Source organism: Opisthocomus hoazin, chromosome 7 (genome assembly GCF_030867145.1).
Source record: "Opisthocomus hoazin isolate bOpiHoa1 chromosome 7, bOpiHoa1.hap1, whole genome shotgun sequence".
NCBI lineage: Eukaryota > Metazoa > Chordata > Aves > Opisthocomiformes > Opisthocomidae > Opisthocomus > Opisthocomus hoazin.
Genome location: NC_134420.1, coordinates 44,109,193 through 44,135,650, shown reverse-complemented (window position 1 = coordinate 44,135,650; position 26,458 = coordinate 44,109,193). Strand labels below are relative to the sequence as shown.

At 36.7% G+C, this 26,458-nt stretch overlaps 1 protein-coding gene across 4 annotated transcripts in view; it reads right to left on the bottom strand.

Annotated features, from left to right (window-relative positions):
• Positions 1-26,458, bottom strand: part of AKAP6 (A-kinase anchoring protein 6) — a 299,941-nt gene that overhangs the window by 212,161 nt on the left and 61,322 nt on the right. The window lies entirely within an intron of this gene.

Sequence of the window (26,458 nt, the reverse complement as noted above, 5' to 3'; positions counted from 1 at the left end):
GGCTTAATGGCTGTTAAGATGTTGATGCTGCTTGAGAAAGTACTCATACACTACACAGTAGGACTGAAGTGCCTTGAAAGAAGCATGAAATTTAAATATTTATTCATTTATATATACACATATGTATGTAGAGGGAAATACATTTATTAGATGTTGCTAACTGGAATAAGATCCTTGATTTATAAAGCACTTCACAGTCATGTCATTCACATCTTTAAGAAAGCAACACAGAATGACCTGTGTTTTTGGTTGAGACAAATTGTTTCTTATGCTGACAGAGAAGAGTGGTTTCATCTATCAACAGCCTTGAATTTATTTATATGTCATTTTATTTTCTAGCTATACAGACATATGTTATAAATCATCTTTGTCTAGGCTGTAGCTTTCGGCAACGAGTGCAACTCTTACCACTGTGCAGGCACAGTGAGAAAAGAAAGGTTGTTGCCATGCCTGGGCTTGCGAAGTAACCCTGTGAAATGCAGTAGCTGAACTTGTCTGTGTGGAAGTTAATGAACCTAAGTGACTCCGAGCTTCAGATGCATATTTGTCTATTTTATTCGCTTGTATACATTTTTATTTCCTGCAAAAATAGTCATCATCAGTTTAGCCTTGAATTGAATCTTGAATTTTCACAAAGTCAATTCTTTCGTCTTTCTCAGATAATCAGATTCACAAAAAATGGCCTAGGATCCCGGGATTGTGGCAGTCTGAAGTATAGACAGGGAAGAACAAAAGGTAAGAAGCACATCAAATTACAAGGATTCATATTTCCATATCCTTATTGGAACAACTGAGCTGGGTCTGCAGAGACCTAGCCTTGCTCACAAGAAGCTTTCCTCTGCAATCAAGCGGCTGTACTGCTGCTGGCCGGGACATGACCCTGGAAATACAGTAACTGTACTCTCATGGTGTCACACTCGAGCTCATACCCCTGCCTAAGCCTGACTGGCTCTGCCTACCAAAGGCAGCTGGACTAAGTCTCCACCTCTTGCACAGGTAATACAAAATGCCCATGGACAATGAGGGCCTGACTAACTCTGGTAGGCTAAAGACAGTGTTACTGTATGAGAATCTTGGAACGAAAAGCACTTGCAGCAGCCCTGACCACAAGCTGTGATTTCTAGTCTGGAAGTGATAACAAGACGCGCTCCCCCTGCCCCATGCACCCTGAAAGCCTACATTCTTAGAAGATTCTGTAGCTTTTATATTTTCAACACATTTCAACTGTAGCATGTATTTCTATGCAGGTCATCTTCTATCAAAACAGGAAAACTATTAAGCTGTAGAAAAAGCAAAAACTGCAACTGTTTTCTCTTTCATGACAAGCCACGGCAGGGTATCAGCTGATTCTGGCATAATAACTGGCAAGTTTGAGTAAAACAGAAGGGGTATTGGTATTTTTAAATAATCTTTTTATTTTTATTACACTCTTAAATATTCAGGTCTTTTCATAGAGACTTTTTCAGCACTTCATCAAGAGTTTTGTGAGAAACTCAGTCACACTGAGCCAACAGGAAACTTGGTCATCTGAGAAATTCTTGAAATAGTATTGATAACAGCAAGTCTGTCAAACCTAATATATATATCCCCTCTACATCCATTCTCTTAAAATTCTAGCGCTGCCTATAATTCAATATCCTGCCCTCCAAAAATACATTAACCAAACTCGAAATGTTAAGTAGAACATTATGACTCCTCTTACCCGTTACTATAAACTGATTTCCAGCAAGATGATATCCTAAAACCCATATCGACTGTTTAACTCTCTTAATAAAGGGCTGGGGGAGACCTTAGTCCATAACGAACAGAGCAGTCTCTCACTCTGAGACTGAAGCATGAGCACGAAGGATGACAAAATTGCTTATTGTAATGACTCTTTCCCAAAACACAGCCATACCTTCTTTTGAAGCTCACAGTGTAAACAATTTCTAAAATCTACCATTACTGTTTATATTTCATTATGTCTTTTACAATTTCAAATTGGGAGTATCAAAATAATTTAAAAAATCTCTCCTGAAGGTATTTTCAACTCAAATTTATAGAAAATGCAGTGTAAAAACTCTGTTTTTCAGACTTAAAATAAAATTCAGGTAATAATCAAAACTGAACTTGACCCCACACTTTCCAATTTTGTCTCTGAGGTGAGCACACTGCAAAAACAAAGTAAACCAGCAAAAAGATTAATTTTTGAGAAAATTTCTTGACTTATCAGTACAGGCAATAGATATGGGAAAGGCAAATAGTATACCAGCTGATTTTAACTCTTTGAAGGCAATCATATATACATTAAATGCAGAACCTACTTGTACAAGAAACTATCAGATGAAACGCAAATGAAAATGCTGCTACAGGTGTGACAACAAATGAAAGATAGAGCCAAAGGGACTGAGAAAACAAACAACAAAAAAGAAACCCCTGGCTGGTAAAGACTGTGAGCAATAGCAAGCAGTTTGCACACAGGGAGGGTGCTCGCTAGCATGTACTCAAGAGTGCTGAAGGGAGATAAACAGCAGATTCACTTCAAAATCACCTTGTCAGCCCAACCTAAAATGGTAATATAGACATATCCACAGAAGAACAAAAAGGTCTTTCTAATTGCTCTTACATGGAGCAGAAAGAATTCAGACTTCTACCTTACTGATACATTTCCATATCTGAAACAGCATTCAGAAAAGGATGAGAAATGGAGCAATAATATTTATATGGTAAGCACCTACTACACTGAGTCTAGTGCTAAGCATGCATAGCTGTAGCAGAATTTTCCACTCCTTTATGCTTCTGAGCTTTAAGTGAAACTTTCACAAATAGCATTTTGGAGAAGAATATTGCAACAACTGCCATGATAGAGATGAAGGTCCTAACTTGCTTAGCCAGCGAAGTCTAAACAAGAGCAATTGGCAACTGATGCATGGGCAGCAAAAGTAAAAATCTTTTAAAAGCCAGTGAGAAATTCCTACCCAAATAGCAGATGTAACTGCTCCCATAATCTATGGCTGATTTCCCATTCTTCTGGCACCTTATGGAAACTATACATCAGTCAACAATTTCCCACCCAGTGCCAACTTCTGCTTCAGGGAAGCCAGAAGGCTTTATCATCTCAATCCAATGCAAATCTTTGCAGAAAACAGTCTTGGCTAACCAAAAATTCCTGAACTTTTCCTGTAGATACAATTTCAAAAGAATTAATAATTTTGCAGAGAGAACAGACACTTTTGAGCATATTCCTCAGGACATGGCACAGATACAACTTTGTGAGCTGAGAACAAAAATAAAACAAAGGGCCTTTGGAAAGGTTACAGCTCACACAATCTTTCGAAAGTAGTCTCCCAAACTAATGCAACTGTGATAAGCGTCAGCATGTTCATGTCATGTTCAGTCTTCCTATGAAGAGCTAAAGAATTTATTAAGCTTGTAATAGAGATAAGTAAGATCTAGATAAAATGATGAAGTTCCATGTGTTCCATTGCTTACATTATTCCCAGTCTGTTTCCTGGGCTTTTAACTAAACACATCTCTTCACAATATAGGTCAAAGTTTTAGCCAAAGTAATATAATTATAATCTTACAGTGTCTATTTCTAATTATACTGTGACCTATAAAAAGTTAGCTGAGTAACGTCTCAGGGAATAGAGAAGACTGAGCATTAAGTTTCACCTCCACACACACAAAAAACTACAATCTCCCCATCGAAACATGGGACTAAGTGCTTTACACAGGAAAAACATCTTTTTTTCCTTCAGATATGAAAAATTTAAATTGCTTAAGCCTGAGACTGTGACTGCAGAAACTTTACATTATGTAGAACAGGGAGTGAAAGAGACTGAACAAGCTTTTCTCAGTATTCAGAAATCTACATCCACAGGGAAAAAGATCTATTGATTTTTCAAGTTAAATTTACAATGCACAGGAAATGCAACGTATTATTTCATACCAAACACATTTAGGTCATGCTCCTAAACAAGTTGAAAACCAGCTGATTAAAAAAAAAATTTGCTCTTATTGATAAAAAAATTTGCAAACGCTGATAATTTATCGCTTTAGATATTTCTAGCATTTTGTGAAATATTACAGTTTAATAGTGCCTTACCTCATTTATACTGGAAGGAGAGTTTTCAGGTATCAGCTTTGCAAAAAAACAGACTGTCCCATTTCCTTTCCTCAGCTAAAGCAGTCACGTGCAACCAGTAATTCAGAAAATAAGTGTCGGTTTAAAAGACAGACAAGTAAGCCACAGATGATCTGTAACCCAATCCATCTTCAGTGTCGAGTCAACAGCTTTTGTTTTGCATGAAATATGGCAAATAAGTCTGCTGCCTCTACCTGTGTTACTGTGCAGGTCAAGTTTAGGCCTGCCTGCTCGTCCCTTGCACGTTCTGAGCTACAGTAGGGATTTCTCAGCATTCAGATCTGCTGTGTGGCCGCTAACTGAAATTTCAGCCGACACTTGTAGACTTGCAATTAGCAAGGTTATTTTAAGCGCTGACCTAAGTTCCAGCAGAATGTTTATGCCATTATGACAGGAAGGAATCTTGTATAATATCGGTCACTTGGTAACCCTGTAAATCTGATCTCGGAGAGGAGAGATCCTTTAATTCACAGCATAAAAGTAGATATCTGACCCCCAATTTACTTTGATTTTCATTTTTAAGCTTCGAGTGCAACGGAAATATTTGCTGGGTTAATATTAGGAAGCTTAGAATTTATTTTAGGACCTGGTAGATCATACGCTTGGAACAAATGTATTAATAGGAAGTTATGACTTCCCCAATGGAGTGATTCATCACTTGCAAAAGAGAGACTGTTGCTTTTGTAATGTCCACATTTATAATAATTACCTATTATATTCTTAATGTGGGAAGAAAATCACTTATGGAGCTGAACTTATTACAGCTGCACTCTCTAACAAAACCTTTTAGTTTCTCCTTGGTTATCTTGAAAAGGGCTCCCCCTTCTGCACAAGCCTTTGGCAACCCCTCGTTTGCCCTGAATTCCTTTGGAATTCTCTGGCTGTCTGTCTATTTCAAAGTCATGTCGAAAGGCTCAGTCATACCTCCACACCCTCATTCGTTGTTCATTCTCATTCCTCCCCCCTCCTTTCTTCTTTTTTGTTCGTGGATCAGCTTTCTTGTTCCCACCCATGCTCATACTTCCAATAGTGGCAGATCTAACCTCACAGATGGAACCACGACAAACAGCTCCTCCGACTGCCCCAGACTAGAGCTATAACGGTCAGCCAGCTTGTGTGCGTGCACACACATGAGACAAACTTTTCTGAAAGCACCAAAATCAGGAACACTATTAAGAGAGATACTTGTTTTAAAGGAGAGGGTAAATTATCAAGAAAAAAACCCTGAAACAAACAAAAATCCCCATGAAGAAAAGTCATTGCATTTGCAAATTATTTAGTAACTTCTACACATCACTAATCACAATGACACTGCTCCCTTGATCTTGTAGTAAAATCTACGGAAGGCAAAACATACTTTTGAGAATTAAGAATATTGAGAAAACAATGGTGAAAACAACATAAATTCATTTTGTCCTCATTTAAAAATGTCAAATGTATCCTGAGTTACATGCAAACTTGAGTTGGCATTCAAAACAATTAGCAACAAGCTAACTGTTAGAGGTATCCCAAATAGCAAAATTTGAAATATAGTATAGGCATCAGGCATAATCTTCAAATATATCACAAGATCAAGAGCTAGTTTTTGAGTGAACTGACCATTCATATACCTTCAAGGCACTCAACGCTCACAAGGATACTGTAGCCACCACAAACAGTACAGTACCTGAACGCACACACACTTCTGAACGCTGAACATAAGGGCAGAAACAATACTGTCATGGATACACAATTACCTTTTTCCAGAAGAATACCTTTGTAGGAGAGGATTTCTTATGAAAAACCATAACCTAACTATTTGAAGACACCAGGAAAACATTGGCTTGCTAATGCAGGATAGCCTCAACCCTCCAGAACTCTAAGGAAGTCAATAAAAATTTTTCTTCCCTCAGACATCCTCTTTTGTAAAACCTGGGAATCACAAAATCTCATTAAAATAGATGCCTTTTTCATTTTAAATCAATTCCTGAACATATAAATAGGTTGACTTCTGTAGGAATAAACAGCAATTTTAAAAAGAGAGGGTAACAGTATTTGATTCAAAAATGGCAGGGAAAACACCTGTAAGGCTAATGTATTGTTTCAGTGCTTAATAAAAAAGCAGGACCTACTGACTTCAGAGCAGAGGGGAGAAAAATTTGACTGAAGCAGCATTTCCAGGTTTGGCCACAGTTGCTTGCTCTGTGCTCAAAGATTATACCCTAAGCTGCATCAACTGGTTTTACTCAAGTCATTTAGAACAATGTTATACGACATTCTCTAGCCAAATTTAAAAAAATCATATCTCACAATTATTTCAAATTATTTCTGTTGCAAATTATTTCTGTTCCAGTTTCAAATAGTTCTGGTTCAGAAATGTATCTTTCATAGGAAAAAGGAGAGCTTTCATGAAGTGTTAGTATTTAAACAGGCAGATACATAGGCTACAGTAGATTTACATCCTTTTTACAATATGAAATATATTTTCCAAGGTTAATCAAGACCTTTACTTAATTTATATGCAACAGTGGCATGATACCTTGAGGAACTATGAATCTGCAAGGGCGCTCTCTGTTTTGGGGCTTAACTTGTAAAATGCTGAGAAAGTAGAACCGAGGATACCAGCTCAGTTCTTTGAAGTTTGATTCATACCTGTCTAATAGCAGAAAATCCATTTCCTGCTGAATACCAGGTAACAACTCCAAGAAACACATCTCAGCATGTCGTTTGCATCACTAGCTAGTATTTTACTTGCTGATTGCACTCCCTGGACAAGAGGTAGCTATAGATGAGTCAAGTTTGGTGGGAAAGGCATGTAGTCTACTGATGAGTTGGAAATGGACTACCATCTTAATCAGAAAAACTGCAAAGATCATTAATAAATCCATGGTGAAAGAAATATAAGCAGAATAATATATATGAGCTGACTTTCTAATAAAGGAACACTACATAGTAGGAGGATAATTCAGCAGAGCTGGATGGTTTCATCATAAATGTTTTGAAAGATCTTTATTGCTAGTAGCTCTGCACAACGGGGCCCATTTTCAGCAAATTATTCTGGAAATGTTAAAGAGAGAAGGCGCAAGGAAGATATCTCAGAGGCAGAATTAAGGAGTGAGTCATATGTTTTCCCTGAAATACAAATACTTTCAGAAAGGTTAGGTAAAATGCAAACATTCAATGAATTGACATCTGTGGCCAGTTTCATCACTCGTGGGTTGACTTCTACACTCTAAACAGAATTACTGGGTGGAGGTTTTTTGATTTGTTAATAATGAGGTTTGGGGGGTTCTTAGCAAAAAAAATACCAGAAATGAGATATGAAAGGCTTCTTGTAACATCTAACTTGTAACATCACTGTAACTCTTCTCAATTACATACACTTTTGTTTGGGGTTTTATTGCTGTGTTTTTTCCCCTTGTTCCATCTTCACCAACCAGACAGCCTACATAATTTATATTACAAACTCACGATTTTTTTATGTAGTAGACTAAGAATACAGCCTTCATCTGCAACCAACCTGATCTTTTATGAGTTTCGCAAACAGAGCTGGATATCATGAGTTAAGCCAGTTTCAAGTTTTCCAGTTAAATAAATCTTCACTGGAAAAAAATATCTATTAAATCAAAATTTTGTGAAGCAATTTGTGTATAATTTAACTGGAAAAGTTTCTCAAAAGTAGAATAGGCTTTCTCTCCATGATATGCAGTTTGTATGTGACTCAATGTGCAGGATTAAAAAAAAATGTTTCACAGCCCATTATGTTTCTGTGGTTCTCAAAAGGGATGCAAGAGACCAAAATTCAGACCTCTTTTCTACTTGGTATTTACTAATTCACACAAGTGTAGTTATGTATGTAGTACATCAAAGACTTACAATAATTCAAGAAGGGTATCAAGACAAGTGTTGGGTGCATGATATTATCTCATACTGCAACTTTTTAGATAAAATTCAATTGGGAGGTTTGAAGATATCAGAACGAGATGTTTTTCTTATCTTACAGGTAATATAACCAAATCTAAATACAAGAGTGGGAATGTTCAAACTTAATGAAGTTTAAATTGATGGATATTTTCATAATTTCTCCTAAAATTTTCCCTAAGCACCCTCGTAAGTCATCATAAACAAAAAAGGAAATCACATCAGTTAGAAGCAACAAATAGATGGAAAGCAAAACAGATTAATTCTAACATGACAGTTTTTGCAGTCTGTGTATCACCATAATTTAATTTAAAAATGTTTTAACAACAAATCTGTCCCAAGTGCTGGTCCTACTGCACGTATTTGCATTTATTTAATGTCTTCAGAAAAAATATGTGAAGAAATGCACCTACATAAGGCACAGAGAAGTAGTGTAGACATTAACCTCTCCTTTTGATAAAGAAAACATCAGTGAATACTGCCTTTGGCATTTGCATTACTGGCATTCAAACTGAGAACCACCGAGAAGCTAAATAATTTTTTTCACTGCATACCTATTATGTATCCCTTTGTCGCAGCATATCTTCCATTTGCACACAGCAGAGATTGAAGGCTTAATCTGTTCCTCCCTACATTTTCAAATTCTTTCTTTCAGAAAATACGGATTTAAATGGGGCTGCTCAGAGTGCACACGTTGGCTTCCTATTTATTCTAGCAAACAAGTGCACCAAAACCAGACAAAGCTGCAGATCTCACTCATACTGTTCAAGTTTACTATCATATTAAAAATATGCTCAATTCATTATTATTACAAAGTATTAGTTGACATATTCAGAGATATATACTGTAGTTGAAAGACTCTAAGTAGAGCCAGACTTCTCTGTTATAACATTTCATCACCCTCCTGAAAAACCAAAAGCTGGGTAAGGCTGCTGCAAATGAATTCTTTTTCTAAATTGCATTTCTAATATTTCATAGAGAATAAATAGCTAGACAAATGACAGTTTTAGCTTTTGTCCTAAAGGATTTAATCACGCAAAACTCTAAACATGGTCTTTCCTAGGAAATGAAAGGCTGGTTAAAACTGGTTTTCCTTCTCCTATTCTAAGTGACTGATTGTCACATTCCAGACATTTCTAGGCAATGGGATTACATCATTCAATTTTTTTCGATGGGAACAGCTGTTACATGTAATATTCATGACCTTTAAGTTTTCAATATCGAGTTATTCAGCTGTTCTTTCAGTCCATCTGAGTTGCGGCAAAATGAAATTGTGCAAAAGACCCGACACTTTTATTCCGTAGTTAAATGAATGCACATATTGTTCTAAGGCAACAGAAAGAAAACAGAGCTAAGGGGAAACGTGGCATACAAAAATCTTGGTCTTATCACTGCTTCAGCGGACTGTCAGCCTCTTATTCATCCCACAAGTGAAATCACTGCAGTATTATTTTGTTGCATATTTCACATTGCTTCTTACCATGGTTTGATGTGCCCAGCTGTATGTGTTATGTGTCAATAATTCTTATGGGACTTCATAGCAGGAAAAAAAACAAGGGAAAGAACACACAGAGATTTTTAAGGCAGAGCACAGACACTTTTGAGGATACGTGCCAGTTCATATAATCAGCATCTTTTTGAGCTTCAGTTTCAGCCTACCTTGTATCTTTTTCACTGGTTTTGCTTTGTTTTTTCAGTGAAGGAAAACATGAGTACATTTGGATAAAAGCAATTTATGGTGTTTCTGTTTAGAAATTACGTTAGATATTTAGATAGTCATTAACTTATCAGAAGAAGTTAAACAAAATCCATTAGTCTACTTAATGCACAAGGGCATTTCTCATGCTAATATTTTACCATGCTGGATACATTACATTTCCAGGATGTTGTTATATTGATGTCTGCACTTTTCCAGAAAACTTGTTTTCTAATAATGCTTACAGCAAAATATAAAAGCTTGTTTTCATTAAAATAAATTGTGAAGTGTAAACAGAACAGTAAAGGAATTGTGCTATTACAGACAGGGAGCTTGCCATAGTAACTGCCTGCAAGGGTGAGAGGATGATAACAACAGTGGTCTCGTGGGTTGGTGGAACTGAAAGAACTTGTTCTTCCTCCTCATTCTGCTACCAGTTTGTTTTGGACTTCAGTACAAGTCATGTTGTGTCTGTCTGGTCTGCATTATATCAAGTATACAGTGGGAGTCATCATGCTAACTTGCACTGTGTAAACAACTCTAAAATAGTGGGTAAAACCAACTAAAACAATAATTTATCCATTGACCCATGCAGAACTCGAGAAGCTGTAATTTCTTGTCCAAGGAGAAAGTTCTGGGGTTATAGGTGTGTGTCCCTTTTCAGGGACACCCTGAAGTTCAACACGTCTCCCATCGCGATGCAGCATTGCCAGGCTGCTGGTTTCTCATGTAAGGCACTGTAGAAATTGAATAGAATGTTTCAAGGGAGTACACCAGTATAACTATTTTTAAATGTAAGTATATACATACATGTACACACGTTTCTCTAAGGCCTTTCCATCAGCTTTACCATTGCAAGATCAAGCACTTTCATTTGCAAGTCTCATTATGCTAAATTTGACACACCGGTAACGATTTTTTTCAGATAAACATTCTACAAGCCTTGCATATTACTGTTGATGCTCCAAAACTCTGTGCGTGTGATAAAAACTTTTTAACTTTTTTTACCTTTTTCCCGCCTGTCTCGGCCCACCCCCCCGGGAGCAGGAGCAGCAGCAGCCGGGCGGCTGCCGGGCCGATGGGTGGCGCTGCAGCACAGGCGCAGCCCGCTCTGCCCCGCGGGAGCGCGAGCCGCCGCCGCGGGTCCCAGGGCCGGGTCGGTGCCGGGGCTGCAGGCCGCGGATACCGAGGGCGGCTGCACGGAGGGTCCGGGGCTTCACGTCGGGCCTTTTTTTGCCCGTTTTTTATTTTAACAGAAATTCTAGCTTGCCAGGACACTATGTTGAGGACAGTTTTCTCACAAATGCTATATGAATAGAAATTAGTAACGAAAACTTATGTATGTAATAAATGCAATTAATTACCCACAAAGCGATATTTTAGAAACTTACACTTTATCTGCTTTATCTTCTTATACAGTGAACCAAGAAGATAAACTACAAGGACTTCCCTACAATACTACTTGATAACGAAACTTGTACCTTATGAAAGCAATTGCTCTAAGGGGGTAAAATACAATGCAGACATTTTAATCCTTTATAAAAATAACTAGGTACAAGATTATAAACATGGTATTTACATACTAAAAAGTAACTCAAATGTGTTATTCATCTCTGCACTTGAGTGGTTCCATACAGTCCAAGGGCTTCCCGGGAGCATGAAGTTGCCATCATACACGTTTGCAAAACTGTGTCCTAAATGTACATTCGTTTTCTGGCTTCCTATATATTACTAAATGCAGAGGTTTTGACTTTGTGCAGCTTTTTTTTGGTTTTGTCCATTTTGGCCCTGGTAAGTAGACTTCTGTGCACTGGGCACTTTCTCAACTGCAGCTGGTTCTGCAAGAGAGTGACGTCCACTTGCCTGGAACAGTTTGATGAAGTGAGGTCTGCAAAGTAGACCTGAGGCATTTAATAATTACAGCTTAATGGAGAATTACTGGAAATTCTTGTAGATGTCTTAATTTATAGTTCCTTCTCAATTGCCATTTTTCACTACCAAAATTAAGTTGCCTCCTTTCTATAAATGCTAGTAGCTGTATTTCTTATTCAAGGCCAGATTATTCAAGCAGCAAGGCAACAAAACCAGTATCTGTTCAATTGTAACAACTGAATCTTGGCCTTTAATAAGCGAACATGCAAGATTAAGCATAAAACCTCCATTTAAGTCAGCAAGATGATGTTCTAGTAATGCAGGACCGTGTGTCAACACACAGAGCCAACTGCTAGCTGGCTCATTTGCTGCAGGAACATACCACGACCATACCGGAAACTCTGAAGCAGAAGCAAGTCCTGCCCAACTCAGAACCTGTGCATTCATTGTTCTGAGCATGCTAGAAAAGGTAGCAAAGGTTTTAAAACTGAACTTTCTCTTTACTCTTCTGTGGTCATAGAAATTACACAAAGCCAGACTTGAAAAAAGAAAGGCACTAGAATGAAATAAGGCCCCTGTGTAGAGAACAGCATTGTCCTCTGCTTCCCTCCTTCATTTCTAATGCAGTAGGTATTTCTTAAACATGAGTTCTGGCAGGCTCTTGCCCTCTCCACAGAACATGGCCTTGGTCCAGGTTAGGAAAGAAAGAACGGCTTTTTGAAGTAGCAATTCCGCATGGCAGCAGATGACTCGGCAATGTGCTTTGGTGAAGGACAAACAGCAAGAAGAAAATGAAAAGGGACAAGAATCAGATGGGAGTTTTGAAAGACAAAAATTGTGAGAGGGAGAACCTGAAAGGAACAGAAAGGAAAAGAAAACCGAGGAGAGAGGCTTGAAAAAGCTAGAAACCAATAGCTAGAAACTGATTTGCAGCCAAACAAAATAAAACTCCTGAGCTGGTCCCACACTGACTTGTGTATTCTTTTGAATAGAGGAAAAAATCTCTTTTTCAGGAGTTTGTAAGATACCTACAGAACGTGGGTTTTTCCTTGGTGATTTTCAAGCAGTGTCTACAATAACTTCCAGGTGTGGCCCTGTCAGTCCGATTTGCTATCTTTTTCAGATCTCCTATACAAGACAACACAGAAGCAAAGAAAATCCAGTGAACAATTAAGAACTGGTGCAAAATTCACAAATCAATCCCAAGTACTGTAACTACAAAACTGAGAACGGTAGTTTAAATTGCACCTGAGATCACTATGAAGTCCTTGCCAGTCAAATGCTTAGTTTGATGTTGTATTTATTTATTCCTTGGCATTAAAAAAGAGCAAATGGGTAGAAATTGAGAGATATCATAAATATTTCATTCATAATTAGGATCAAAAAAGAATCTGGAAAAGATTTGAGTCAAGGAAGCTATACTTGCTGATCTCAGCTGAAAATCAAAAACATATAATATAAATTGTAATGTGGTAAAAAAGCATGTTTTGAGCATTCTTTACTTATTCTACCTGAAGTCTGAAAGAAATACAGCATTGTCAGTATTTTGTGTTTCTCTGAAAGAAAACAATGATATTTGTAACCAGAGATGCAATGTTCCTATGGAGAAAAGAGACTGGCTCCCTTCCCATGTATACTTTTCCTACTTACCTCTGCCTTAATCCCTCATACTGAACTGCTGGACTAGATTCATAAATGATGTGGATACTTAAATCACTCTTTGAAGAGATTATATTTGTGTGTATCGTCAGCGAGAATCCATCTGAGGTTATATGCATTTACAGGTAACGCACCATGTAACATTTGCTATTTTAATCCAATTTTAATCCAAAATTATCCATTTCAAGTTGTTAGCCCCGTGTGAAAAACAGGTAAAGAAGGGATCCCTGTATCTGATAATGAACAAACAAACGCGTAACAAACTGTCCGGTCTTCACAATTAAACCAGGCATCTGAACTTTCAGGAAGTCCCTGTAAACACTGTATGAAAGAAGTCCAGATGATCTGAGCAAAGAAAATGTAGGATAGCTTAAATGGTACCACATCTATACAAATCCTACTATGTTGCCGTTTGAAATACCCTTCTTCCCTTTATTTTACCGTGAGCCTCATGATACTCAATAATATTCTTAAATGTCCAGATTGTGAAATTCATTTATTACCTCAAAATCCTGGATTTAATTAAAAGGTTTCTAGCTTTGCTTGCTTCTTAAAAATATAGCCTCAAAATAACTGCTGAAGAGCAAACAAGAATACTCAGTTTAGCCTCTCAGCTCTATGATTTTAGAGCATAGTTGGCTAATGATTTTGCAGACTTCCATTTAACAGTTTTGTCTTCCAGATGCTGGACAGTGCTGGGACGTAGTGACAAATTCCAGCCATACCTTTCATACAAGCTGAGTGGTGTATAAACCATTTTGCTCATCCCACACAGCTGAATAGCTTTAAAAATTTGATTCTGTTTCTATTATTCTCAGGGTCATTTGGATACTTTACTGTATCCAAAAGTACAGGCACTTTGCACCATTTACACTATAACATTGCTCCCTGAGTACAATTTCTGCTTCCCAAACGACATGAGCAATATTCTGTTATGACAGAAATTTTTATTCTGTCCGTGTACTAGACACATAGACATAGAGCAGTCCTCAATAACCATGAAGAACGAGGTGCACTGCAGACACAGATCTTACACACACAAAGTAAATGATGTACTACAATGAATTGTAATATAGTAGCTCAAATATTTTAGAGTGGATAATTCAGAAGAATCTTGGAGGAAGAACAGAAATGCATGAGGAGTAAGTGGATATACAGTAGTAGTAGTAGTGGCACTAAATTTCTGTTATGGTATTACAAATATGACATATAAACATATACATATATTTATGCACATATATGCCCCTATAAGTCAGCTATTAAAAAGAACATATTTCAGAATGTCAGATCACAATCAATTGGAAGTGCACATATAAATTAATCTATTCCCTATGCATTAATGGATAAATTATGATTACTACAGAACCTATTCTGCAGAAACGTTGCTTGCTGTCTCGCCTGTTGAATGTCTGTATAACTTGTGATCAGAAGCAATTGTACTCAACAGAGCAGAGAGAGATGAATGGCCACACCGAAAGATAAGACTGTGTATTGTAATTTGTTTCAAGTCCCTTTTGAAGGACGCAACCACAGCTAAGGGCAGGTACAGTTGCAGGGCCAGGTGAGGAGAATAAAAGCAATATTGCTCACTGAAATTTATGAAAAGTAAGTACACTGCTCAATGGGAAAGAGAAATTGCAATGTGTTACTAGATTCAGTAGGTTTTATATTTCATGAAAATTTACAAAATGTCTGTCAGAATTTTGGAGTGCTACGGTGGCTAATGCAGTGCTGCTTTGTGCCTTCGAAATTACATGTGTAAATTCAACAAACAAAAAGAAATGGAAATATTTCCAAAAATGGAGGTGGTCCATGTTTCGAAATGCAAGGCCTAGTATCATAACTGACTCCACAAATGCTATTGTTTTCCTCCAGGGAGTCGTTTACATGGAGAAAGGGGAGAGAGCATTCATAAAGCTGTAACAGATGGAAACGGTAGGTATGAATTCTCCTTTTCCTCCCTGCTTCTGCTCAGTCCATTGCAAATGGTTCAGCTCCTGTTCAAAGAGGAAACGTGTTCATCTGTGTCTGATTCTGCACAGTGTCACTAGGGACAGTTACATGGAACACACTGAAATCTTCAGATCACATCTTTTCGATGTAGGTATGTAATACTGCTATAATAGTTCTTTACGTACAACTCAAGGAAGTGTAAGACAATGCAAGAACAAAAAATTAGTGCGTATTTATAACCTTTTCTGAAGAAGATGACATCACTACACCTACAATGTCAATCAGATATTAGCCTGCCCAGACTTGCCACCCAGTTATATTTGTTAGATGCAAACAATGAGGGCAAGCTCCAGAGCGATCCTGAAGAAAACCCCAGGGTCCAGCACGGTTCCCAGGCTGCCCCAAGAGGACAGATCAGGCTCGGGCAAGGCCACATGGACTTCATCTCAGTCCTCCAGAAGACATCTTGCGCACCTCAGTCACAGGATGGGTACTATGCACAGGGCACCGTTTCAATTAGAAGTATAAACATAGCTGTACAGACAAGTCACTGCGTTCTCCACAGGAAAATACACAACACCCTTTTGCTGTGCTTACTTGCTTATTAGTTGTGAGATTTTGATTGATTTATGAAGAAATCACACCAATTCACAGAACGTATTTTGATGGTTAACTATACAGAAAGGGATTTCATTCTGAGAAAGAATTCATATAATTCAAGAGGCAAATATCCAAGAATATTTAAAAATCACAAACTTGTGGAACTTGTTCTTACTAGAATGCAAGCATGTTATGTTACTGAAATATTCATATTGCATTTCTGTCATTCAGACAGCAATCATCCCATAACCTGAAATTTCTTCTGCCAACTCTCTCATGATAAAAGCCCATCAGGCAATTTTAACAATAATGAAGCAAACTAAAAATTCCTTACATTTTTTTACAATTTTCTGTGCCTATTCTTTGACTGCTCCCTTATGCCATATTACAGTTTTTAGACATCTATTATAAGTGACATGTAATTGTAAATTGAAAAAGTAACAAACGTTGCCAATATAATGACTAATAAGAAATATGTCCACGAAGCCTATGGAAATATGCAAAGCAAGAAAATGCCTGTAAATGTAATAGTTCACAATGCAGATCAGAACTAGATGACTGTTATAAAACATAATAATATCCTACCTTCTAAACTACATATAGACTCAAATAAATCCTCAAGAAAAAAATCACTGGAAGGATTTATATGGCATAGCTTTTTGTGTATATGCTTTTGTTTATATATATACACACACATATATATTTACATATATACATACGTATTTATAAAATAAATTATTTCAACCAAGTCACAGCTGCCATAATAAAAACTCCTATTGGCATCCTTACTTTCAAGTAAAAATAATGATATCATGTCAATGACCTTTAATTTAAAAAGCTGACATTACTTAATCTGACTCATACCATTGAAATAGTATTAATTTATTTCTACCAGCAAATCTGAACATCAATAAATGCTATCGTCAGCACATATACCAATACTAAACAACAAAATATGTTCCCTCAGCAAATGTTTTGGTTAATAAATTTGCACGATAACTTAACATACAACATTTTTTCATCATCCTGAAAAGTATTTATAACATTACATCATTATATCCAGTAAACATTTGAGTCAGATTAGGATACAGACTGCAAAAGACTGTAATAGGTAACATCTGTGCTGGAATTTGATATTTACTTTAATATTTCTCCAGAGACCATTGGTAGAGTACATTACCTCATTTTCTAAAGCCTGTATTAGCATATTTTAATATAGGAGAAATGTAAAGTGAGAAGAGGGAAAAATAATCATTATATTTGGTCAAAGCGCACTTACATTCATTCAGGTTTTGCTGAGGTCTGAACCAGAAATTCTGGAATAAGTACATATTTCAAAAGTGTAGATATTCAAATAAAAGTAAGATTTTGCAGAGCTTTTATTTTTAGAACTAGATGAAGAAACTGAGAGTGGTAAAACACCCATTTTTTTCCCTCATCTTAGAGCTTCAATTCCCTTTTCACAGGCAAATGTTCACCTTTCTTCTCCTGAGTCTCCTGACTGCTGAATAATCCAAATGTCTATTTTAGGACAACCTTAAGACCTCCACAGTATTGCAGTTGCTACTCTACCCTCATACCTATACCCCTCTGAATTACACCACACTCTTCTATGGCCAAATATATTGCTCAGAAACTAATGAATGGATCCCTATCGTCAAAAGAAGAGTGCTCCCTTGGAGGCAATGTCACAGGTTGCAGTATTTTTGCTCAGTGTATCCTTACTGGTTTGCTTTGCAGAAATTCAAACTGATTTACGGAGCTGCTGAGATTGTACCCTTGCACTAAGGAGAGGGCTTAGATGCTCCACACATTGTTCATAATTACTTTCCAAAGGCTGTGCATGTGGGTCCCAAATGAGTCAATCAGGTAACCTATATCTTTTTTTTTTTCTTTTTTAAAAAACCTCTTTTGCCCAAGCCCAGAAGAGACAGCCAGTGCTGGAGTCTCCTACCACTCCAAAGAATACTCAAGTCCCTTTGTCACAAGAGCAGTAATTCCAATTATTTTTGTTGGTATCCTTTCCCTGCTCTTCTAGAAAGTCCAAGCTTAAAAAGGGTTCAGCACACTGTCTGCAACATTTATTACTTATTCATTTATCCTGATAAATTATGAAAGCCAGATCCTCCATTATCACTGGGGTTACCAGTGAAGTCCTTTCCAGCTCTTAGCTACTTTAATTCCCTTGGTACATAGATAACAGCAGACTAACCAAGTAGTTCTCACTTTTCTACTCAGAAATTATATCACAACAGATAGGAATTTCTTATTGTTCCTCCATTTTTTCTTCTTTTTATTAGCTCCTAATTCTTTCATCTTCTTATTTTATTCTAACCAGCAGCCTTCCGTCTTAATTTGATGCCTTAAATAATGACCAGCTTTCTTCAGAAGGCAGCTGAATCGCCAGTAAAGTACGTACACTCTTTCTGTGTTCATACTATGTCTCCTGCGGTACCCAAGCAGACAATTAGGGGACAGTGGGTTTGCGTAAATATGGGCTATATCAATAGACTCTTTTACTAAATTCTAATAGGAGAAAGAAAATCAGTTTGACTACATTGCATCTAAACAGACTGAACAATACCAGCAGGAGAGGGGAAAAGGTGTTTTCTATTAGGCTGAATGGCACAGTTTAAATCCACCAAATTTTTAAAAAGTATTGTCTTCACTTGCTATTATTTGCTTTTTAAATTAAAAAAAATTATTATCAATGTGCATTAGCTAAACATTAAAGGTATAATATTTTGTTTTGAAATTGCAGTATTATCTACAACTACACTACATCATAATTTAAAATTAGATTACAAATATTGATGTTTATTGTTTTTTTCTAAGGTTACTTCTGAAAAACAGATTGTTTAAGTATTAATAAACCAATAGAGTCACTCGCAACAGTCACGTACCTGAAGTTAAAAACAAGTAAGAGCCTACATAGGCTTAACAGATACTCACTTAGTATAATATATTTGTACACCAAAAATGGTTTCAGCACTAACAATAATATGTAACTAGCAATAATCCAATGCATTCATGTATTTATTGAGAAATGTTATAAGCAATCAGAACAGTATTTTCGTTTCCCATTAGGAACTTAAGATTGGGCCTTCAGGAATGCGTTACTAACAGACTTCAATGACCACAGCAGAATAAACATCCGGATAGAAGGCAGGAAAAAATGCAGTCCTGAATCTTCTTGCTTAGTTGCCATTTAGCTCGTAGATATGTAATCACCACAGGTACACCTCTGTTGCTCACTCCCTTAAAAGTATTCAGCTGCCTAAAATTCTGCATTTCTGGGCTCAGACTACCACCAGTCCTGGCAACTCTCAGCAACTTTGCACCTAATTGCTAAACCTAATTAGTACTTAGAAAATTGACATTTCCTTGGTAATCATTTTCATTCTTAAAGGCACTGACCCGGTAGGTGAGCGAACAGTGTGCCTAACGGCTCTAGGATTGCACTCTGTACAGAAAAGAGTATTAGCCTCTGTTTATGTTCAATAATGTATAGACAAGGAAACAGGGCAATTTTTGAGCAATGTGGAAAAAGTGGGTTTGTTCCCCTCAGGCAGATGATAATTTAGCCTAAAAGCTACAGAACCAAGATGAATTTTATAGGTGTGGTGTTACCGAGTACAGCATGTGAAGATGTTATAACAAATCACATCTTTTGCATTAAAAACATCAATCTAAGCAAGACTGTAGAAGTGCCATACAAGTTGGAAGGCTTCTAAACAGTGTGATTGTTTGACCAATTAGATTCTGAGAAACAAAGATTTATTTCTGGTACTCCATGTTTTTTAGTCTGGCTTTTTTCCAAAACAGGCAAATATGCTCAGGTCATGGAGGAAAAGTTAAAAATTTTAAAAAGCGTAGACATACTCAACTACTCAGAACATAAGAAAAGCTAATAAACTCAAACGTTTGAAGTTCAAGCCTGGGCTGTAAGTAAAGGGTAGCCTCTGCAAAGCCCAGCTTCAGAACAATTAATCTGTATTTACCAGCATTTACACTTCACTGCCCTACTGAACGCTGAGATTCCACTAAGCTGTTCTGAGGCAAACTAAATAAAAATACATCTTAATTGACCAATTTTTTCCTTTAAATTGTGTACGAAATCTTGTGTTTACAAAGCATAGAACTAATACATATAGCACATATATTCTGCCAATAAATAGACGTATAAGGCTATCATTATAGCATTATAGATATATATTATTATATATCATCTGTTCCTGTAGAGTTATTTATGAGTGCTTGAAAATTTTGGAGTGCATAATATATTTGGTCTGAAAAATAACATAAGAAATATGATAGATCCTACAAACAGTTTAAAAAAATTATCCACAACAAATCTGGTTTTATCCAAATAAATCCTGTTATGCACTGGTTAAATGCTAGGTGAATTAAGGCATATGAAGTCACCCCACAGAGGCTGCTGGCATGAATGCACAATAAATTTAGCATTTGGCTAGAGTCTTAGCTAGAATGTGCTCTTAACCCTAATCCTTCGCCTCCAAAAATAGAATTTCACCAATACCAGTGTAATATAAACATATTTTATATGTTTATAGAAATATGTTCCACTGGCAATGTTCCATATAGATAAATGTATTTATCTAGTCTTTCACCATACTTCCATAAGCAAACTTGGTTTTGATTTGCAGCCTGTCAGGTAGCATATTTCTGCCTATGTTATATTTGTACTAAGTCATCTGGAAAAAAAAAAAGTCACATCTGCAGTTACTTAGACTGTAATCTGCAAAGACTCCCAAATCCTTAGAATCACTATGCATAAAAACCAGTGTAATACATGATATGTTTATAGTAAAACTACTGTTTGTTTGGTGTTTAAGCGCTTCACAAACACATGACCTGTCATCAGATGAGATTTTGGGTTGGATTTGGAAAAAAAAAAAGAAAAAAGATAAAACTGAAGTGATTTGTACATATTTGCCTTGAAATAATTAATCTAAACAGAAATATCCCATATGTTATATAGAGAACCAAGATCTAAAGTTTTCTTAACAAATTTGCAGTAAAGAAATCCTTATACTCAGGACTGAGTCTGCAATACATCTGTAGCTAGCATTTTCTCTTTTATATTTGAAGTTAATAAAGAGTTTGAAGATTCTGAATAATTTTTTAATTGCTTCAGATCTGCAATGAACACCAAAACCTCAACTATTTCAAGAAAATGCTCTTTAAAAAATTCTTCAGTAAACTTGGTTTTACTCATCCTTGTTGGTAGCATGGAAAATATTTCCCCTCCCCCTCAGCGTTCGACTGAAACATCTGAGCTCCTTCAAACTTTAAACTTTTCAGATTAATTTTCTCAGAGAAGTTTACAGCTTTAACAGGATTAAGGAGACAGAAATTTATCAGGTGTCATTAGTTTAAGAGAGTGCTGTTGAGATGCACAGTCCTACACATTTAGGACACATTAACTAGTTCAGGATGAAAGAAATTACATTTTCCCTGTAGTTACAGGCCACTTCATTTTAGGAGTTTTTGGTCTGCACATTCTGTCCTCCAGCTATAGACAATCTAAAATAGTGCTCAAAACCTGACAATCACATTTCAGAGTAGATATATCATTTTGCATGGATAACCCTTTAATGTTCATATTTTTTATCTCAATTGCATTTCAGTGATGTTTAAACTAATTTTATTTCATATGCAACTTAAGACTGCTTCTTAGTATAGGATTGTTAATAGTGCCAAAATCAAATAATTACCATGATACTGGTTGCCAACCTATATGCTAGACTTCAGACTCTCTGCAGATAACAATATTTCCACAAATTTATGCGCAACAACTTGTTGATCCTTGGACCTAAACATAATAGTATGTCTTTAAATTGTCTCCATTGAGCTATAGGCCATAGTTTGTAATCAAATGTCTGCTTTTATAGATGCTCATACTAACACCCACATGTGGAAGGTATAAAACTATGTGCCAGAGAAATTTGTTTCAGGAAACATAACTGTTAAACATGCCCAGAAGTCTTCTCAGAAATAGCTCTGTGAATTTAAGAGTTATTTTTTCCCTTCGCCTCCTTTTGAACAGCAGCTCTCATAAATTTGCATAGCAACCCTTCACTTGAAGTATCAGGATCATATCTTGCCTGCAAACAAAACAGCTGAACAAAGCTGCAGTCAACCTCTCCTAATTACAGTTTTATTTTCACCTGTTGAGTGTAACAGTTAGCTTTGTGGCCAACTTCTGTGAAGATAAAGCAGTCCAAACGGTATTTCCACTAGGAGCTTCATCTATATAGCCTTCTGTAAAGACTGTCACTAACATCTTCTGTGATCATTTATAAAATATCAATTATGTTGTGGTAACATGATGAGGCTTAATGCTTCTCCAAGTTTTTTTTACAATACATAGTTGTCTGTACAGTCTAGACATTCAGACTCTAGGAAAACTTCATCTGTGCCCTTAGTTAAAGGTGGTTTAGATAGCACAGCTGAAAAGCTGTACAACTGCAGAAGCAAGGTATGTTGTCACAAGCCTCAGAATAATAGAGCCATTGAGAGTCATCAAACCAAAGGTGAGAAGAAAGAATAGCCCTGCCTCTAATGATACAGAAAGACGTGGTAGATGAGGTACTTCAGCAATGCTGCTAGCATTGAGTAAGTCCTTTTACAGATTATGATAAAGACAGTTCTGAGTTCCAGATTACAAGAAATTAAACTTACTGAAGTGATCTTCCAGACAGCCATATTTTGAGTGGCTTATTTTAACATCTGAAAAAACATACTAATTTTTGCTCTCGAAAGGAACAGATATTGGGAAAAAAAAATTGAAAAGTACTCAGAAAAGTCATTTGGTCCAGCCTTCAGTACCTATTTAATAAACCCAGAAATATTTAATATTATTTATTCAATATAAACCTACTGAATTCAACAGGAGGAGATGAGAGAGAAATATATCAACAGTACCCTGGCTTTACATTTCATCAAAGCGCTTGTAATGGAATGAAAAAAGGAATAACCTGTATCTAACTGCAGATATATTAGAAATTAATAGCATTTAATATCATGCTTTGATAATTCCTTACACTTTTCTCCAGGATTTAAATACAAGGAGAAAAGCAACTAAAAAGTCTTTGACCCCCAAAAACATGGAAACAGAGATAGCAAAAGGGTAACGGTTACATGACATTTGACCTCTATCCAAAGTTCATAAAAACTTTGTACGAGTCAGAAGGAAAGATGAAAGATCAGTTAAGAGATGTCTGAGGCTGACCCAGGTATCCTGGAAAAAGATGACTGAAGTCTCTCTACTTGGAAAGAGAGAAAAGATCAGTGGTCTGCAATGATCTAAAGACATTATCATAGCATTAATTGTGTTTGTTTCTATGTCAATATGCAATATATGATTCAGACATTTAAGTCACAAAGCAGTGGTTGAGTGCTTTACTCCACAGTAAGTTAAAAGTTAACAGACCTCTCAAATACAGAAGATTACCCTAGATCATCCAAAATGACTTTTTTTTGAAGAAGACAGAAAGCGGTAATCACTGAGTTGAAACACTTCCCAGAGAGGGTTAAGGGATATGAAGTAAAGGAGAAGAATGGGAGTTGAATCCAAGTTGGACCTCAGGAGGATTCCAAGAAAGAATTTGCTGTAAAAGCAAGCATATTTTATTCAGACTAAAAAAAGCTTAATGGATTATGAAAGCATCTCAGCAGGTTAACACAATACAAGGACAAAGAGAGAACTTTTAGATTTGCGTGTAGTAAAAGCATCATTTTTTTTCTTCTCTTTTACAAATATTTGCAACTAGTAACAGCTACACTGAATGTGTTAGAGAGATGTAAATGTATCTTAGCACAGCTTAAGAGCGATGCCCAGATAAATGACTAACATAAGGCATTCCGGACCCCGGAGAGTTATGAGTCATGCATCTAACCTACTGAAGCATTCATGTGAAGCTGAGCTTTCCAGGAAATTTCCCAAGGGACAACATAAGACAAACCTCCCACTCATGCTGCATGGCCAGTTCTGAGAAAGGGCATTGCAAAAGTGAGAGAAACAAGTATTTTCAAAGGATCAGTGGTGGCTAGTAAAGCCATAAGTTGTGTAGCATAAAAAGAGACTGCCAACAAACAGCAAAATCCCCAGGGAGCAAGCCACAAAAAAGAAACAACGCTCTGGATTACAGAAAGAGCAGAAGCGCAGACAGAGCAAATAATCACAAGAAAAAGAGATTATCTGTTTGCTGAGCAATTTTTCCAAGGAATAACATAAAAATTCTGCTATGACCTGGATCCTCAAACCAGCCCTATCACCATGAGCCAACTGACAGCCAGAGGAAGGAAATCAACCCTAAGCATCCAAAACTAATAGAATGCTGCCTGAAAATGGAATTGGACCTCTTTTGGCTCAGGAAAACAAACTATGAGAGAATGAAAAATTTTTTGCCTTACTGCTACATTTGCAGTTTGAAAGCTATATTCAGAAGCTATTACATTGTAGACTTTTATCCTGAGTCTGTATCATTCATTTTTGTCTTTATGATTTGGACAAAGAAGTAGAGAGAAGGCTTCTTAAATTTGCAGATGACAACAATATGTGTGCTTGGGGGAGATACTTCAAACATACCAGGAGACAGATTTGGAATTGAAAAAGTCACGGACATACTTGAGAAATAGAAGATTAAAAAAAAAAAGTTCAATAACAGACAAAGGCAAAATTCTACATGTAAAATTTCACAGATAAAATCGATGAGAAATGAAAAACCCATAGTCCAGCAAAGGAATTTGGGAGTTACAGTGAATCACAAGCTGAACATGAATCAACCACCTCCTGCTGTTGTGAAAAAAAGAAAATATTAAACTGCTATGTACTGTCTGAAGATGTGAAATATTTTTTCCAGTCTTCTGGCAATGATGAAGCTTCACATTGAGCCCCGTGTCAAGCCTGAGCACAACAATTGCAGAAGGACCCAGATCAGTGGGAAGGAGCCCCTCAAGCAGAACTATCAGAGCACAGAACAGATAAAAAAAGAGGATCTGTATGAGGTTACTTTTTTTTTTTTTGCTTAGCTGATTTTCATTGTTATATAATGCAAGAGAATACAAGGATAAACAATTTAAAATGTATCTAAAGACTGAATAAAAGCATTTCCACACTTGCTTGTACATTCTTATTTCTTTTTTGTCTGTATACAGGTTTAAAAGTGAGCAAGTTACAAAAGGTCGGTATTCCTAATGCGTTTGTTGAGACTTTGCTCTGTTTTTTACTACTACTACTATAGATCTTTTTCAAAGCTTTTTCTTTTTATGTTACTTCGTGAAAAATTTAAAAACATATCAAAAATTTTTAAAATATCTTCAAATACAAGTTATTATCATGCACGCACAGAGATACACACGTGTATAAACACACAGAAAATGAGCACTTCCTTGGGAGCCCAGGGTCTGTACATAGAATATTTGACAGCCTCAGTGGCAGCCCCCCTGCTCCGAGCTGACAGGCCAGATAACTGCAGATAATTGACATTGCTTCCTGTTATTCTTTTGTCCTTTTTTACAGTTGCATTAACCAGATCTCTTTCTAATCCCAAACAATCGTTAGGCACTACAGCAATTTCTTACATGGAACAGACCATTAGGAAAGTATTTTATGAACTACCATTGACTCTTGCAACTTCACAAATAAACTCAAAAAAGGAGAAAACTGTGAGGAATGCTATTCATTCACTGACCTCCATCTGAAAATAAAACATTTTAGTGGGTGTGTGAGGGTGAGCTATACGTACAGAATATTCTCATTTTGTAAGCAGGCACAAATCAGTTCTGCTTGTGCTCTGAGCCAGCCCAAAGCTGCATGTGAATACCATCCACAAGTTCCACAGCTCTTTAGTTTCAGCTCAGCACTGCACTAATAAGGCCAGAAGCAATTCCAGATCAGAAATGGCACCTAGTCCAGTGAGCTTTGTTATGTCTGCCTGCAGAAACACCTTTTAGGTGTATTTGCTAAAACCTACTGCACGTTGCAGACATAGTCCTTTCATCAAAAGCTGGCAATGTATACCCCAAATTTTTCAGAAAAATGGCGGTACGTAAAAAACTTGAGATCAGCTCTCTACTTGGTTAGGATTAATGACAGTACAATTGCTCTACAGTTAGCGATAGTACACAGAGTTGTATTTTAAGACAGCCTACAGCTCCAATCCTAAAAATAAACACAAATAAAATACCATCATGCTGAGTATGAAGGAAGACTATGTTCACATCAACAGGCTTCAAAATGAAACTCTGAAGACAGCTCAGTCTGAAGAGATAACATTTGCCTGCTATTTTTGGAGATTGTTTGCTGCCTTCAAACGCATGCTTCATCTGCTGAAGAAAACCAAGCCATGCAAACGAACGTACACATACAGTCCCAGACAACCTTTATTTGAATTTCACCTTGAATTTCCTTAATATCTTTAAAGATTCAACACCAAAATTTAAATCTGAGACCAAGACAGAAATAACTGTTTAAAGATACTTGTGTCCAGTTGTCAGGTAGGGGGAAGGGATATTGTTGCTCTTTCAGTTTATACAAAACACAGATTTTTGGAGGATAAAATCTAGTCTGCTAATGCACTTTCTTGACGAGGAGGAAAAAAAAAATGCTCATTTACTGGCTATGA